We start from the raw sequence: 15,810 nt of genomic DNA, 5'->3' as shown, positions 1-15,810 counted from the left end.
TACGCTAATTTTGCCAGTCGGAAATTTGAGGCAAACAATCCGTTTTTGCGGCATTTATAATCGGCTTTATAATTTATTCGACGAAAAAAACGTTTCATTCATAAAAAAAAACTATGCTGAAATGTGAAATAATCGTTCCTGAAAGACAGTCAAAAAAATTCAATGAGAAAACTGCAAGGCCCAACTAACGCCTAATTTATTTTGTAGGCAACAGAATGAAATTCGCATTATCTAACAGAGATTAAAAAGCTTATATAGTTAAATTACATAAACGTCTCATACCTGTGTTTGAATTAAAAAGTTCGTTATAAACAAAATTTTCGCAGATGAATCCATTAACCCTTGACTAGGGACCTGCGGTCTGTCAGACAGCTAAGAATGGACTTTCGGTCACTCCTATTCTATTTTTAGCTCAGTCCAATGAATTGACCCTGTAGCATCCTGTTTCGTGATCTTTACTACGCGTGCACTTTTTTCAACCGGTTTCAGGAAGTGCTTTAAAATTTATTTTTATTTTTTAAATATTTCAGCTATTTTTTTGTCCGACGTCAGAGAGACCGCACCTCCTTTTAAGTGTTCTAATATCATACAAGGCTCGAAAACTTGGTCCTCGAAATATGATATAACTTGTTGATCCGCGTTATGAAGCAGAGCTCCAATGACTCTTAAATGAAGCAGAACGGGATTTTAGTGATGAGGATAATTGTACAGAAGATTTTTTTTTCGGATGAATGTTCTTATTCGGCTGATTCTGATGTGTATATTCAAATATAATAAATTTTTATAATGAAAATGTAATTTGAAAAATTTCTAAAATATATTAATATACCAAGAGGAATATCCACAGGCTTTATAGGCTGATTTTTAGACTAGTACTTAACCTCTATACTTAAAATTCCTTCGAAAGAATCTCATAAAAATGATGCCGATAAAAAAAAGGGTCAATTTTACCCATTGTCAATTTTTTTTTTATGTAATTGTTGAATTTTATATTATATTGTTTTCTATATACCTTTGTATACTGGAGAAATAAATGTGATTTAAAAAGTAAAAAGTATTACGTTTTTTCTAAGAACATTATTTGTTGTAACAAATAATTTGAGAAGAAAATGCATGTTCCAATGCATTTACTTTTTTCAATGATAATATATTTTGAAAAATTTCTAAAACATATCTATATATCAAGAAAGAATTTGATGCAGTTGATTCTTATTTAAAAAGTATTGAATGACTGAAGTGGCTAAAATGACTGAATAATTTTTAATGAATATGATAATGTTTTAGAAATACGATCTGCGCCATCTCAAAACATGCGAGTAATGAGTAAAAAATTCTAACCTTTTCAAGCTAGCGGTGCATTGGTGTGTGTACTATGCATTAAAACTATGGTGCTTGAAGATTCCGTCACCAAAATTCAAACCAAAATAGATATTTAAATGGATATAATTTAGTTGATATACACAAGTTCTGGTCTTTATATGCTTGAAGAATCTTCATGAAATCACGCGTCAGAAATCTCATGAAAATTGAATCTGCCTGCATTATCTGAAATTTAATAACATGTTGTCTTAAGTCGTGCTGTTTCCAGACGAGCACATTTTCCCCTCTCTTGCGGTATTCAGGTTCTTTGATGTCTGTTCAATTTACCGACAATTTGCGGGAGACTCCGGATCGCCTTCACAGGCGGAGTTGGTCCAACAATGGGTCCGTTGCAAGATTTACGACCCTATCAGTAAAGGCCAAAAGGTCGTTGGAACGCGGCTTTAAGCAGTGGTGGATTGTCACTTTCTTATGCACGGTTCATTTCGATGCGCAATATAACAGACGTGCGTTAGGCGACACAGACAAAGATTGAGTGTAAAAACCTCATGCCAAATTGCATCCCTTTATCTTGTTGCGTTTTTCGATTCTAGTGTTCACAGACAAATCCACAGCTTGAGTGTAAAGACCACATGCCAAATTTCATCTCTGGTCATCTTGTTACATTTTTCGGTTTTCGCGTAAACAGATAAATGTATTCCCAAAGAGATGGACGGTTTTAAAGATTGTTTTTTCTTTTTCTTTTACTCTTATAAAACGCTTTCATTGCCTATTTTGTAAGCGAGAAAATAACAAAATGGTTGCAACCGTGCACTCAGACGAATTCGGATAATCCTCTCAAACGAGAAAGGGTAGCTCTGAAGATCGATTATAATTTGAAAAGAAACAAATTTATCGGATGGCTTTCACATGCTGATGGATTTCATTGCGCGATGATTTTTAAAATTATCAGATAAGTAATTACAGCATGATAATTAGTTCATTGCAGAATAGATAATTGAAAAACATTTATTAAATGATTATTCAAGCATTAGCCATTCGAATGAGACGTTTTATTCTTTAATCATTCAGCGGTAGTTAACAAAACTGAAGAAAAAAAACATCTTCTTTTGCAGGGAATATTTCTGAATACATTTATTAATTTCCATCTACACGATATTTTCTATTTGTTTTCAAAATTAAATCATTCTAAAAAACACCAAAGAAAATTAAAAGTGGGGGGGGGGCGAAGGAAAGCCAAAGGAAATCAGTCGTCGAGCAAAAATTCTTCCGTCCCTCCCCCCCCGAAAGCCTTCAGCATTAATCCCTCCATGGAATTACGAAGATATTTTCCTTAAATAATGCACAATTTAAAAAATAAAATGTGTGCTATTAGTCAAAATGTTCCGAGATCGAAATAAGATTTTTCTTCAGACGTTTATAACAAACAGAAAGAATTAAATATTCATACATGCATTGGAAAGATTTTAAAAATGCTCCTCCGAATTAACATCTCAATACATCTTAAAACTATATATTTTTTATGTAAAAGAATCTTTCAAAAATCATTTTTAAAACAAAATAATTAATGAAGATGATACGTTTATTAAGTTCGATGTCCGCTAATAATATACTGAAGCAAACATTCTTATGATTAATTAAATATTCAGAATACGAAAACATTTTCTTGTGCAAAAAAAATTGCTTAAGCTTTAAGATTAATTGGAACAGTGAAATTACATATTGAAATGAATGGGATGTTAAAACAGCAATTTAGAATTATAATGCGAATTTTAATTAGTCTTCCAATTTTTGAATGGTTACAGACAGAATAATATTCATTTATTGGAGAAAACACTCTCCGTCAGGATACTTTTGGCTAACAAAAAAACTCGAGTTTTGTATATTTTTTATTGAAGAGAAATAGGGAAGGGAATTCATTAGGTATTGTATTCAAATTCATAACCTTCAGAGGTACCCTACAGCACAATCTAGGTTTTTTTCCCCCACTTTCCTCTATACGTAGTGTATAAAAAGAAAGTAGAAGATGCATAGTAAATTAGTGTAAACTTCGAATAATCAGAATAAAAGAAGTAAATTTTTCTTTCCCCAAATATGATTGGATTGGCACAGTGGATTTTTTTCTATGTATAAAAACGATTACAAAATTAACCGAAAAAGGATGCTGACATATTATGCTGAGACGTTTGATGCAAATTAGGCTAGTAATAAAACGCTTCGGATGGCTACATGGATACAAAATCCATGTGTCTAAAATACAAGCTTCACGCAATGGATGCATGGCACAGTTCCAGAAAGTGCCGTAATTATTAGATAGAACGCAGCAGGTTCAAGATTTCTGTAAAAATGGTGAATCCACAGCTCTTGCAGTGGGAAAATTTCGCATGGAGAAAGCACTGTTGGCGCGAAAAAGCTTTGAATGGGATACTGAATTTAGTATGTTTTCAGAAAATGGAGAACCCGGAAGATTGTCACGAAGTGACAAACAATCGCTGAGCGCACTCCATGTTGCAAAAAGTGTCATGGGAGAATTGGCAGCCGATATATCAACAGGAAAAATAAAAAAAATTTGAAGGTGGAAAATTAAGGTTGATTCCGGAATCATCCATTCGAAGAACATTCCCTGGAATCTTGGATCTGTATCCATATAAGATACAGGCACTTCACCATTATTACTAGTAGATATAAACAAGACTCGACATCGACGTGTAATAGGAATAATGACCTGTCTCACTTAGTCAATACTTTGTTCTGGGGACACGTTGAACCTGTTTTACGTTAAAATGAATGAAGTCATGTTATTGTGGTCACTTTTATGTCTGTTTGTGCTTCCCCTTTTTGCAAAAAAGTTTGAGTATGGCATGTGAGCACCCTCTTTTGGTTACTTTTCGAATCATTTTCTTTTACGTGAAACAAGCCTATGTCCCTCTGAACAAACTCACAAATCGATATTTTTTTCAAGCATTACTTAGTTTTGTTATACATTTTTGAAGCTCGCACGAATTTATGACACACTTTGTAATCATCGAAAATTCGAACTTAGCATAACTTTTACAAATACGTCTGTCTTTCTTTGAACAAAGTAACCCCAAAAGCGATAGAATGCTAGAGGGATAAAATTTGGTATATGGACGCAAAATGTGCAGATTTCTATTAAATTTTAAACGAAAGTCATTCAGAGAAAATCTGTCTGGCGGTTCGAATAAAGTGGACACCATAATTACAAAAAATTAAAAGTAAGATAAATAAAATTTGGAGCATATATTTTCTATTTAAAATGAAGACCTGCATCCCATTTTAAACAAAATTTGTAAAGAGATTGACCGTCTGTCGCTCCGCACCTTTGAACGCAAGTATAAACGTCATAAAAACTAACAACTTAGGTAAATAAAATTTACTTGCAAATTTAACATCTATTGAGTAGATTCTTAACAAATCCATCAAAGCATTGAGCGTCTTGAGTTTCGCGCTTTCTTTTTTTCGCAATACGAGTGTGGATCCCAAACACAGAAATCACATGGTTTAATATTTGGCGAAGGAGGTACCAAATCAGCGACAGCAGGACGATGATTTAGGTTCACCTTACAAAGTCATAATATTCTTTTCAGAGTCATACCATTTCCAGCATGTAATCAAATTTAAGACTATCGAAACAAAATTTTAAAGATTCGACCATGCATCCAATGTAATCCATTATTATGCCACAAATATATTAGGTAAAAAGTAGAATAGATTTTATTCAAATTGCTTTAATTTAGTGCACCTTCCAAATAGGACTAGGCAGTAACGGAACTTCATCATCGCGATATATCTTCCAATACATATCGATATTTTTCGATATATCATAATTTACTTATGTCGATTATAAGTTATAAATAGTATCTCTTAACATACTGATTAGAAGACTCCAAATAAATGAAAATTTCAAATTATATAATAAAAATATTTTTTCTTTTGAATGAAAATGGTTAGAAAATAATTTTTTTAAAAACCACTCTTTTAATAAAGTGTGTCAATGCCAAAGCAATGTCTGCATGTTGCAATTTATAACACTGCGTTTAAAACAAGTATTTTATATATTAGATTATGCTATATTTATAGAAATGTTAATTAAAACTATGTATGAAGGACAACAAGAATGAATAGCAAAAAAATAAATACTAACCGATAATCAAAACGAAAGCGAAAACGCAAATGAATTGAGAATATCGATTTATTGTATCGCGATTTGTTGTGAACTATTATTTTTTATCATGATTTCGATATATCGATATTTTTCGAAAACTGGCATTGAAAAATCAATTTTTTAAAAATACAGATTTTTTTTTTCAATAAATCGAAAATTGGCAAAGCCCCTCTTCCAAATTTATCGTTCAAGGTTGCTTGAACGTGGCCGTGAGTAAAGAGGATAGTGAGAGTTGTTCAATTTTGTTGTTGTAAAGAAATTATAATCAGATTCAGCGTTCGCACCAACTTCCTAGTTTGGCTCCTTGGAGCAACACCTTGGCGACCCTCTCTCTGAGCAATGGATTATGGAAATTTTCGTGCTTAAACATCGTAATTTCACATTTAATCACTTATCACATCTTAAACATCTTTTCTACCGCCAACAAGAGCAGTTATTTCTGCAATCAGACAAACAACAATTCTAAAAAACTTGTATAACCTTACACTTGCAATAATGGTAGATTCCCATGTATGTATGCGTATTAGCGCTCAGCAGGCTAGGCCATTTAACATAGAATTACCAAACTTGACACATAAATACTTTGAAGGGAAATGTACATATCGAAGCCCATTTCCAACATGCATTTTTTTTTGAAATTTCAATTCGAATTTTAAACATTTAAACTAATCAAACCTTAAATTAAGCAAGTTGTAAAAGTTCTGTGTTAATGGACCATTTTTGGGCCGGTTTTTTTTTTAAAACAAGGAGTGCAGGATGTAAAGCAAGTAACAAAAAAGATACCCTCGCTTTATGTCGTCAATACCTCGTTCAAGAAAGAAACTGTCCCCCAAATGACCCAATAGCGCAGAACTAGCACGGTTGAGTTGAGCTAAGAATAATTAAATAAAGTAAGTAATTAATAGTAGTAAAAAGTAATTACGCAGTAATAATTAATTAAATAAAGTAAGTAGTAGTAATTAAGTAAAGATTAAGATAAACGTTGAAGTTTTCAGCGATTATTTCCGAAAATATTACGGCACGAAACTGATTGTTACAACATCTTATAATGAAAAAAATAAACTTTTCAGTTATATCTATTATTTTGCCATATAATTTATTTCAATTTTTAATCTTTTTTTTTAAACTTCCCACAATATATTTCATACAAAATAAAAATGATAAATTAAACCTGCACGAGCACACTGTGCTCTTGCAGGGGGGAAATGAGCAGTTATCAACATATTGTCATCGTGCAATAAAACTCATATGAAATGAATAAATTCATTCTCACTGCACTAAACTAAATTTAGAAGAGTGCAATTTTTAGCAGGAGTCAGTATAAATTAAAATTGAACACATTTTCCAAAAATGAACAAAAAGACTTCGGTGAGTTTAAAAATATATATGTTATTAATCCAATAATTTTGTGTTATTTAAGGCAAATATAGTTTTATATATATTTTTATTAAGATTTAAAAACTAATTTTATAACCGTTAATAATAAGCATACACGTCTAATGAAAAATTGTTTAAATCCAATAAATATTTTATGTAGCTTGATTCAAAAATATTCTGATGAACTTAATTTTAAATTTATTTAGAGGCGTCGATCCAATGAGCCTTATTTAATAAGATATGCCAGAAACACTAATAAAAAATGATTTCTACTTTTTTGAGACAAAAACTGATTTGAATTCAGAATCACTATTTCATATAAATGCATAATTTAAACGACTCCAGTGACCGCCTCAAAGAAAATGCACCTATCAGCGCCAGTAGATTTTCCGAGGCTAATTGGCTTGAAATAATGTAATTAGTAATTGTTCTAAAATAGTGTTATTCAAAGCCCCACATCCCGGTCGGATTTGATTGCAGATGATAGAAATGCTTTTTGATTTCAAAGTTGGAGTACCAAGGATATTTTACTGAAATGATTGATAGGATTGATGGACCTTATAAAAATGATATTTCATATTTTTTTCAGAAGCACATTCATTAATTGACACAAAATAAAATATTATTATTTAAATTGTACAAGATAATTAGATAATTAATTTTCATCAGCAGAAGGTTAAAAACTACTACAAAACTTTATCCCCACTCACTTCTTCCATTCACTTTTTCCCGTCGTTGCCAACACAACTTGCATTAGTGACGGATCGCTCATTTAGACGTTGCCAGATACTACACATTAAATGCAGGCATCTTTTTCATCTGAAAACTTTGTGAAATATCATAAAAAATTTTTAATAAAAAAATTAAATATCATTTCGCTTGTTGTAATAAAATTTTCATCTTTTGATTAGGAAATGTTTGATATATGAATTGCTGTACATATTAACCCTTTCGGGACTGGTAGAATCTATCCTAGATATACGCATGGGACATTACTTCTCTAAGCCTAACTTTGAACAAAAAATAAAAAGTTTAAGCACTGTCGTCATTTTTTCTACCTTTTTAGATTAATAATTCATTTATAATTTGAGCACATTCTTCCTGCACAAATCGGGTTTTCTTGCCACATTAAACCGAAACCAAGGCTTCCCGTAATAAAAAGAGAAGTGCACGAAATGCATCCGAAATCTACTCAAAAAAACAGAGCTGACGGTAAAACTCAAAAAGATTAGTTACGGCTATACAGCAATAACAAAAAAAAAAAAAAAAAAAAGAAAAAGAAGAAGAAGAAAAGAATTCGGAGGGAGATCAGAAAGGCAAATGATTTTATCAAGTGGAACGTTACACAACTGTTTTGTTTATTTACATTACTCTTACCCCCCCCCCCGCCCCTCAATAGCTGATGAGTTAAATAACAAAGGTTGAATATGAGTAAACTGAAGGTCAGGATAATATATATTTCAAAAGTAATGGACACAGGGAGCCATCTAGTGGCGTTTAAAAATTGTTCCAGTTTAGAATGCATATGCATATCACCGTCCCATGAGTTCGAATTTCAGAAATGCACGGGTGGGACGTCGGCAGTGAGAGACGTTCGCTGGTGATGCATATATGACACGCCCGTCACAAGTTAAATCTTTCATATAAAAGAGCAGGCATCTCTTTCATATAAAAACTTTGTAAAATATCATAAAAACGATTTTTTTTAAAAAAAAATTAAAATCATTTCGGAAGTTATAATGAAATTTTGCTTTTTTTTAATTATGAAATGTTTGATATATATCAATATTATTTAAACCACTAGAAAGGATTTAGATAAGAAATTTGAACAATTATTTATGTGAAAGCTTTGATATATATATTAGAACTATTATATTATTTATTATAATTTGATCTGATTAGATATATATTTATGATTATATTATTATGCATTTGATAATATAATCAATATGCATTCTATTAGTAACGGCCGGAATAAGAATGCTGTGAGCCTCTGCCCTAGATATTCTTAGAGGTCACTTCTGCAATAGTCGTATACAATATACATTTTACCATATCTTTGTTATCAATTGTCTTTATAATTTTGATATTACTTATTTTTTATAAATGCATTAATTAATCTGGGTAAGTATTTAATATGCATTAACCAGCTGCTGAGGCATTTTAATTCAAAAATTTTTGATATATTAATTATTTAGCCTTAACTTCAATTCTCACCTTGGCGTAATATTATGTTTAGGAGCGCAAATGAGGACTGTAGTGTAAAGAATGGGGGGAGAGAGCTAATTTGGTGCTTTACCTGTGCGCCATTTTATATAGATGTGCCTCTGCATATATTTCAGTTAATAGTTTTAATAATTCAATGTGTATACTCTGTAGTCCTTATAATACAGTTGTCTGATTAGAAAGAAACCAACATTCTTTCTGAATCTTAATAAAATAGAGATGGATATTTTTATGTAAACTGTCCTACATTTATGTATTCAAAATTTTGGAAGAAAAAGGTATGTAAAGTAAAGATTGACTATAACAAAAACATACCATATTTCCTCGAAAATTTGTAAATATTTATTTTTAATATTCATGCAATGCTTTTCACGCATACTTTCACATATTTTCTAAATTTTATATAATTTGGCTGAAGTCTGCCTTTTATAAGCAAAAATAAGCCTGTAAAATTTCGAATTTTTTAAAAAATACATTTTAGTAACATCCATCTATCTTTTACGGAAATTGCCCATCATAACCAACTCTGCAAAAAAAATCATCGCTATTTTTAAAAGTCTAAACATTTTCTTTTTTCATATTTCTAGTTTGTACTCAAATTCTCGTGGTAATAAAACCTTCACTGTGAATCCAAGCTTATTCTATACAAGGTGGAAATGCAAGGGCAGGTCATAGAATTTTAAAAATATGTATAAATTCGAAAAAAAAAACCCTGCATTTTTTTATCATATAGTATGTTTTTAAAACACATTAGAAAAAAATAAACTGAATTTTCTAAAAAATATTGAATTTTAAATAATCTGTAGTTTAAAGAATTGCAATAGATTCAATTTTGGGACATTAGCTACATACATTTTACAACTGTAAATCTCAAATGGATAAAACGGAAAACTGCACACATTTGAAATTAAAGCGGACTGAATCGCATTCTCTTGTAGTATTCTACAGTTCTCTTTCGTTTATATTTATAAGCAATTAAACGAATATTATAGAACTTACCTGAGAGATAATAGTTTTTCAAAAGTCTGTATTTGATTCTTTTAATTTTCGAATCATAATCGAATTGCACGTACTATTTTTCTCTTTCGATAAGTACTAAAAAACTGTTATAATTTAATTATTTTCATTTTGATGTAGAGACCGCAATTATAATAAACTCTTTATCTAAATCGAATTAAAACCATAATAGAAAAAGAAAATTATAGTTATCAGGCATCCTAACTCAGGAACATTACTATTAATAATAATAATAAAATAAATAATTACTGTTAAAATTCTACTATTCATAGAACTCGTAATGTAAACATGGCAAAAAAATAGCATAGCGATTACGAAAGAACCAACGCGATAAATCTCCAAAAGATAGATAAATAAAAAGATGTTCGTATTGAGTAGTATGAGCCATCCATCACTGCTTATATTCGTTTGTTGAAAAAAAAATGATAGCTTTAAGCATTGCTAATAGGAATTGACTCATCGTACATATGACATAAATAAAAAAAAAATACATCTAACCAAAAAGGGAGGGGAGAGAATTAAAAAAAAAAAAAATCCTCTGTTACCCATGAGTGATGTTTTTTTTATCATTATATTTTATTTCTGATCTCTAAATAAAGGAAGGATGTTGAGTCTTGTGTGCGAGCAGCGCATTTGTCCCCAAGAAATATCTAAATTTGCATATGCTCCATTATGTCTCGAATAAGACTATCCTAAAAGGTAAAATATTTTCGGTATTTTTTTTAATGATAAGATTAAAAATGAAGTCTATTGTGAATTAATGCTCTTTGCTATATGTAAGAAATGGCTTAGGAAGCCACCAAAATAGAAAAGGGCTAAACTTTGATATACAGTCATTTGACGTCTTGCGAGCTTGGCAATTTTTCGGTGGCGCTTTGTTTGGGGTCACATTGCCCCATTCTTTTCTTTTACTACTGTTTGTTCTTTGCCGCTCTTCTGCTATTATTAAATTTTTGCTTTTTATCCGATTTTGATATATTTTAAAATGTCTATATCCGTTTCTTCTTAAATGGAATCTTTAAAGGATATTATTCACAAATACGAGTTCCTGCAGTCTGAGAATACGGCCTGTAACACAACAGCGTGTTAAGACAGCATTCCTCCAAGGTTGTTCTTTGCCTTTTTGTATGCCAAAAACGCTTTTTGCTGGATTTTTTACAAGAAAAACGCCTCGCTAAAAGGAATGTGATTTGTAAATGATGAGGATGTCAAATGGCAATGCAGAAATATGCATCTCTTTTTGTGCACTGATACCCTATTATGTATCATTTACCCGTGTATGTTACTGTCTTTCGTTCCATTGATACACCCTGTTCCTTTTCATTTCCCTTGATTTTTTTACAGGCTGTACATACTCCTGCTTACTTTCATTATTTTCGATTAAATTTTTTGCATGCATTCCATTTTACTGCATTTATTGATTTTTTTTCTACATTTCCGTTAATTTGCTGCAGGAATCTTAGAAGTAGAAACGCTATTGCTGCCGTTCGCACCACATTCGGCCATTTCGATAAATGTAGCGATAAACTATTTTTTGGCGAAAATGACTGTATATCAAATCTGTTCCTAGAAAAGGAGTTTTTATTATGATGATGTTGTTTTTAAAACATATATGGGGAACTTTTAGACTAGGAAAATGTTAGACAAAAAAGTAAGAGATATTCAAACATCTCATCTGAAATTTCGTAATATGATGTTTTAGTATTAATTTGTCTGTCTTAACTGCATCAGATACTACATTTTTTCTTTAATGAATTTTACGCCATGTAATATACATGCAAATGCCCAAAAGAATATTATATCAAAATATGGGTTTTTGTCTTTTAAAATATTTAAAAAATTCTTAGATCGGCTAAGCCTATTTCAAACTATATCTTTTTAGTCTTATCTTTTATATTTACTATTATATATATATATATATATATATATATATATATATATATATATATAATATGTGTGTGTGTGTTTTAATATTCGTGTCTATGAACGCAATAATATGTATAATGAAAATATATATTGTATATAAAAGTATATTGTTGTAAAATATATGTAAAAATAAATATTTTTGAAAATATCTTTAATTCTCAAAATAAAAAAAAAATGTCACTGAAAAGCTAATTTTTTGAATTTTAGAGTGTTTTTTTACAATAATATGTTATAAAGTTAGTGCAGAAAAACATTTAAATTAATTCGAAATTTAATTAAAATTTTGAAAACATTTTCTTGTATGAATACCTATAGATCTACTGTAGCTAAACAGTTTGTTTCGCAGTTGGTGTTGTATGATATATCATACAATTTGGAAATCTATAAATATTACGATCTTAGTACTTTTATAATTTTCTTTGGAATGTTGCTCTTGGTAACAAAGTAAATTTTCAGAAAACATTTATAGAGGCTAAACATATTGGAACTGAAAGCTGTGATTGAATTTTATATATTAACAGAGAAATTGTCCAATGAAAATTCTTTTGCTATAGCAGTCTTAAACTGTCAAAAACATTTTGGCGATTTAAAATTATGCCACATTTTGAGAATTGTTCAGCATAAATATTGCAACAAGCCTTTTTTAAATAAAAAAACTGCGTTTCCCCCCCCCCCTTTCATTTGCCGTATCCTTAATAGATTTTTTTGTTAAGTGAATTGTGAATCTTGGGTAGTACCTCGAAATAATGAATAGAAACATCTGGACGGTAACATTTTCATAATTGAAGAGGAATATTAACAATCATAGTTTATTTAATTAAAAACTTTCTATTTTTAAAAATTTTAATTAAATTGTATATATATATATATACATATATTTAACAAAATTAAAGAAACAAAACAGATGTTGGCAGAATTAATTAGATTGAAATATTTTAATCTTTAAAATAAAACATTTATGTTATTAAAATGCTTTTAATTAAAATGGACAGTAATAAGTAGAACATTTTACATTATACTAACTTAAAATATAATAAATTTTTGGTCAGTAGTTTTTTTTAGAACCAAAAAATTTTCATAACTTAATTTTCTTTAAAATATAAGGCATGCGAATAAGACTTAACATATTAATTACTTTTCTAATGTTGTGTCTAAAACTGAGCTAACATATTAATTAGCTTTTCTAATGTTGTGTCTAAAACTGAGCTAACATATTAATTAGCTTTTCTAATGTTGTGTCTAAAACTGAGCTTTGAATTAGAATCTGTATAGACAAATTTCCGGCATATTGTTATAAGTTACCACATGAAAAGAAAAAAAACTTTTCTTCTTTTATTTAAATTGACATTTATGACCTAAATTTTCTATACATTGATGTCTTGATATTTCATATCACAATGGTGACATTTAAAATAACAAGGACTCATTAACTGGGTATCAAAATAAATAGCCTTTTTCTGAATAACTAAATTATGAAAACATTCTTGTAATTTAAACCTGTCATCCATATTATAGTGAAATATTTTCGAGATAGATTACCAAATGTTCTAAATGATGTAAATAAATAAATTAAATTTTTATAAAATCTTCCGATGCTGCTAATAATATTTAGTGAAATATTCATGATGCACGAAAACGTTATAAATAAAACAGTACTGTAAAACGGAAACAAAAACTCCTTTCTTCTGCAGCCAAATTGAAGGAGTAATGGAGCTTAGAACCTCATTATTTTATATCATTTTAAACCCTTTCAACGATTTTTTTAGAAAAGTCATACAATCAATAAGCCTCATTTTTTCGAAAAGACCTTGATTGTTATATAAAATAATGACATTCAAATAATTCACATGTTGAATTTTGATCGCGGAAGTGGAAACATATTTTGTTTAAAATATTAAGATGTCAAAAGCATTTTGCTAAATATCACTAATCGGTGCAGAGGCTTGTATAAAAATTTAATTTCGTATCTTTTTAGCAGTGCATTTATTGATTGAAACAACAGAAAATATAATTCTTTCCGTCATTTAAAACATTTTTAATGGGAACTCTGTGCCTGTCTCTAAGAATTTAGAAATTATCAATTGGCCACAATTAAAAAAGTCACTGCTTATTATAATTTGCTATCAAATTTTAATTGCTCTATTTAAAAATCAAATGGCATGAATCCGCTCATGTCAAATATTGTTTAATATTAAAACTTAGTTAGAATTCAGAGTTTGGTTTAAAACAAAAACATTTGATAAAATTTTTAATTTAGAAAATCAGATATGAATTAATCAGATATAAATTTAAAATATCTTATGATAAGTAGTCGCAAACGATTTTTAAAAAAATATCTTTTGCTGTAATATTAGTGGATAATTCTTAATCTAAAACAAATTGTATTTCCGCAGACGATATATTTTACCCGCCTATTTATTTGAAATGGTCTGATATCATTGTATAAACTTGTCAAATGGAATATCGTTTATGCTATTGAAAACGGATGCAGCGATGGTGAAGTCGAAAAGATTCCAATATAAACTATGGCGTGTTGTTAATCATTGTCGGTCTGGTGCTGTAAAATGGAGTAAAACTGGTGATTCAATAATTTTTAATTTTTTCAAATTCCAACAAGAATTTCTTGAACCCAATGATGATTTTTGTAAAAGTAATAGTATTTCATCATTTATTAGACAGCTTAATTTATACGGGTTTCGGAAATTAATCGACTTGTCTCGTGCAAATCAGACTAGTCAAGATGAAAAGGAATATGTTAATCCTTATTTTATAAAAGGTAGACCAGATTTGTTGAATCAGGTTACTAGAAAACCTTTAAACCCTCTCATGGATGTAAGTTTTTATTTTCTATTTCTAAACATAACATACATTTGTTTCTCTCAACAAATCTGATGAAAAACTTTCTTACAATCTTTTGTAATAATATGTGCATATATTTAAAATATAGCATCAAATTTTTAGGTTTATTTCGTGCCACTCTCAAATTGTTTAAGATCAAGAACTGATATATTTATCTTATAATTATATTTTTATAATTTGAATCTAGTGTAATAACTTTTAAACTATGCTGTTCAAATCAATTCATCTATTTGTTGGACTTTTTTATTCATTTGGTTTTTCCGAAAAATGAAATAAGAATACTCGAGTCCATTAGGATATTTTTTAAAAAGAACATATAATTCTGAAATAATATAATCGGAACAATTAGAAATAAAACAGACTAAAAAATATCAGTTCGTTCGTAAACCAAACGAAACTGTGAAAAAAAAATCGGAAAAAGTCGGAATAGAAATTATAACTCGTAATTTTTGATGTAGATGTGTGGGAATATCAACCATTATTTAAAAATGAATTGTTGCGTCTTAAAGGTACATTTTGAATCAATGTTAAGATCATTGAAATAGTAATTTATATTTTCCACTTATAACTTTTCAAATTGATAAGTATATTTTTAAACTTGTATTGAATACCTTCAGATTTTATTTTGACAAATTTGAAATATTATTGTTTAAAATAATATCAGTTACATTAGCATTTATTTCCTATTTAAAATTAATCTACTTCACAATGCATTTTTGTTTCATCGTATAGGAAATTGATGACTTTTATAGATTCACTATCGGTATGTTTTTATAATTTGTTGTCTACTTTAATAAAGCTTCTAATTATGAAAAATACAATCTTGTTTATAGCCTGTTTCAGTAAAGTATATATATATGTTTGTTTGTGTGTGTGTGTATTTCAATTTTTTAAAAATT

This window comes from Argiope bruennichi, chromosome 7 (genome assembly GCF_947563725.1).
Source record: "Argiope bruennichi chromosome 7, qqArgBrue1.1, whole genome shotgun sequence".
Taxonomy (NCBI): domain Eukaryota; kingdom Metazoa; phylum Arthropoda; class Arachnida; order Araneae; family Araneidae; genus Argiope; species Argiope bruennichi.
Note: the sequence above shows the minus strand (reverse complement) of the source record.